Below are 4195 nucleotides of genomic sequence, written 5' to 3'. Positions count from 1 at the left end.
AGCTGAGTATCTGTTTGCCTGTCCAGGGCCTGGGTGAACTGGTTAATGGCAGGAGGTACTTCGAGCCACTTATAGAGTATGGCTAATTGCCTCTACAGCCTGATGTAGTGTGGCCATTTGATGAAGTATGCTAGATCTCTTTTGGGCTGGATATCCTGCCCAATTTCAAAGTTCTCGGTCCTTTCCTCAAACAAAGGATTGACCACTTTTTTGACCTCTTGCTTATTGACAACGGTGGGGGCTGGTGCCACCTTCTTCCCCTTGGCCTTTTTTCTTTTGGGCATCTTGCTTGGCTGAAGGAGAGAGAGCTCATGCGTGTTCTTTTGTGACTGTGTTATCTACTCAGGATGATAGCTTCTAGTTTCATCCATTTGCCTAGGAATTTCATAAAGTCATTGTTTCTAATAGCTGAGTAGTACTCCACTGGGTAAATGTACCACCCTTTCTATATCCATTTCTCTGTTGATGCACATCTATTGAACATTATTTCTAGTTTTTGCCTATTATAAATAAGGCTTCTATGAAGATGGTGGAGTATGTGTCCTGGTTATATATTGGGGTGTCTTTTGGCTATATGCCCAGGAGTGGTATATCTGGGTCTTCAGGTAGTAATATTTCTAATTTTCTGAAGAACAGCCAGACTGATTTCCATAGTGGTTGTACTAGCTTGCAATTCTACCAACAATGGAGGAGTGTTTCTCTTTCTCCACATCCTTTCCAGCATCTGTGTCACATGGGTTTTTGATCTTAGCCATTCTGACTGGTATGATGTAGAATCTCAGACTTGTTTTGATGTGCATTTCTCAGATGATTTGTGATGTTGAACATTTCTTTAGGTGCTTTTCAGCCATTTGGTTAAAAAGTCTTTGAAAAATCAGGACTTCAAGGTCTATACCTAAACATAATAAAAGCAATATACAGCAATCCAAAAGCCAATATCAAATTAAATGGTGAGAAATTTGAAGCAACCCCACTAAAATCAGGGACTTGACAAGTATGCCCACTCTCCCCCTACCTTTTCAATATAGTAATTGAAGTTCTACCCAGAACAATTAGACTGCAAAGGAAGTTAAAAAAATTCAAATTGGAAAGGAAGAAGTCAAAATATCACTATTTGCAGATAATATGGTAGTATACATACGTGACACCAAAAATTGCACAAGAGAACTCCTACAGCTGATAAACAACTTCAGCAAAGTGACTGAATATAAAATCAACTTAAACAAATCAGTGGCCTTCCTCTACTAAAAGGATAAGCCGGCTCAGAAAGTAATTAGGGAAATAGCAGCATTCACAATAGTCACAAACAATATAAAATATCTTGGTGTGACTCTAATCAAGCAAGTGAAGGATCTGTATGAGAAAAACTTCAAGTCTCTGAAGAAGAAAATTGAAGGAGATCTCAGAAGAAGGAAAGATCTCCCATGCTCATGGATTGGAAGGAGCAACATAGTCAAAATGGTCATCTTGCCTCAGGCAATCTACAGATTCAATGCAATCCTCATCAAAATGCCAACTCAATTCTTCATAGAGTTATAAAGATCAATTTGCAAATTTATTGGCAATAACAAAAAATCCAGGATAGCACAAGTTATTCTCAAAAATAAAAGAACGTCTGGGAGAGTCCCTATCCCTGACCTTAAGCTGTATTACAGATCAATTATGATAAAAACCTCATAATATTGTTACAGAGACAGGCAGATAGATCAATGGAACAGAATTGAAAACCCAGAAATGAACCTACACAATTATTGTCACTTGATCTTTGACAATGGAGCTGAAACATTCAATGAAAAAAGGACATCTGCCACCGGGACCGGCAGCTCGTAAAGGCTAAAAAACTGGTGAGTAGGAGATCTAGGCAGCCAGGGAGCAGATGATCTCTGCGGAGTGCTCACACAAAGCCCACCCTCCAACCTGCCTGATCCAGGGACCAGGAACATAACTTTGGAACTTCTGTTCCCACTTGGCGACTCTGAGGCATAGAACAGAACTCCGCCCATCTGCCACCTGGACCAGTGGAGATCCAGGGACACAGACCAGATACAAGGGAAAGGAGAGAACATATCACTGACAGCAAAATGGCAAGAGGAAAGCAAATGAGTATATTCCAAGGAAACCAAGAAAACCTGGCAACACCAGAACCCAGGTCTCCCATAAAAGCAAACATCGGAATGCCAAACACCCCAGATAAAGAAGACACAGACCTGAAATCATACCTCAAGATGCTGATAGAAATACTTAAACAAGAACAGAAGGAAAAGCAAAAAGATTCAGAAGCTTTTAAAGAGGAAACAAGAAAAACACTCAAAGAACTCAAAGAACTAGTGGAAAACAAAACCAAAGAGACAAAGGAATGGAAGAGGGAATTTAAAATGGAAATTGACACAATAAAGAAAACACTAAAAGAGATAACCCTAGAGGTAGAACACCTAAAAAAGAAACAGGAGTCACAAAAGCGAGCATTTCCAATAGATTACAAGAGATGGAAGAGAGAATGTCGGGGGCAGAAGACAACATTGTAAACATAGACAAAACAGCCAGAGAAGATGCAAAAAACAAAAAGCTCATAACCCAAAATGTTCAGGAAATCCAGGACAAAATGAGAAGACCAAACCTAATAATAGGAATAGAAGAGAGAGAAGAGTATCAACTAAGAGGCACAGTAAATATTTTCAACAAAATCGTAGAAGAAAACTTCCCTACCCTCAAGAATGAGATGACTACTAGCATAAAAGAAGCCTTCAGAACTCCAAATAGGTTGGACCAGAAAAGAAATACCTCCCGACACATAAAAGTAAAAACGTCAAGTGCCCAAAGTAAAGAAAATACTAAAAGCAGTAAGGGAAAAAGGTCAGGTAACATATAAAGGCAGGCCAATCAGAATCACACCCGATTTCTCAACAGAGACTATGAAAGCTAGAAGAGCCTGGACAGACATCATGCACACCCTAAGAGAGCACAAGTGCCAGCCCAAGCTGCTATACCCAGAAAAACTATCAATCATCATAGATGGAGAGATGATGATATTTCAAGACAAATCAAAATTTACAAAATATCTGACCACAAACCCAGCACTACAACAAATTATAGGTGGAAAACCCAATACAATGAGGGAAAATACAGCCTAGTAAAAACAAGAAAACTCCTAAACAAGAAAAATAAAAGAAGAAAAAGACACAGACACAACTCAATCCAAAAAAGCAATAATGGCATGAAACAGAAACAACTATTCCTTGATATCTATTAACATAAATGGACTCAACTCCCCAATAAAGAGACATAGGCTATCAGACTGGATAAAAACAAAATCCAGCCTTTTGCTGCATAGAAGAAACTCATCTCAGAGACAAAGGCAGACACTATCTCATAGTAAAAGGGTGGGAAAAAAACTTCCAAGCAAACAGTCCCGAAAAGCAAGCTGGAATGACTATTCTAATATCGAATAAAGTAAATTTCCAACCAAAAGTTATCAAAAGATAAGGAAGGACACTTTTTACACATTACCGGGGAAATCTGTCAGGAGGAACTCTCAATCCTTAACATATATGCTCCAAATAAAAAAGCTCTCACATTCATAAAAGAAACCATACTAAAGCTCAAAAAATACATTTCACCCCACTCAATAAGAGTGGGAGACTTTAATACCCCACTCTCACCAATGGACAGATCATGGAAACAGAAACAGAACAAGGACACTGCAAAACTAGCAGAGACTTTGAACCAACTAGAATTAATAGATATCTACAGAACATATCATCCTAAAGTAAAAGAATAAACCTTCTTTTCAGCACCCCATGGCACCTTCTCGAAAACTGACCACATAATTGGACAAACAGCAAGCCTCAATCAATATAAGAAGATTGAAATACTCCCATGCATCCTCTCAGATTACCATGGTCTAAGGCTGGTCTTTAACAACAACAAAGACAACAAAAAGCCCACATACACATCGAAACTAAACAACGCTCTGTTAAATGATATCAGGGTCAAAGAAGCAATAAAGAAAGAAATTAAGGATTTTCTAGAATTCAACGGAAACGAAAACACAACATACCCAAACCTGTGGGATGCAATGAAAGCAGTACTGAGAGGAAAACTCATAGCCCTAAGTGCCCTCCAAAAAGAAACTGGAGAGAGCTTACATCAGCAACCTGACAGCATAGCTAAAAGCCATAGAACAAAAGGAAGCAGA

The sequence above is a fragment of the Micromys minutus genome, assembly GCF_963924665.1.
Source record: "Micromys minutus genome assembly, chromosome: 22".
Classification (NCBI taxonomy): domain Eukaryota; kingdom Metazoa; phylum Chordata; class Mammalia; order Rodentia; family Muridae; genus Micromys; species Micromys minutus.
The sequence above is the reverse complement of the archived record's forward strand: the minus strand, read 5'-3'. Positions refer to the sequence as shown.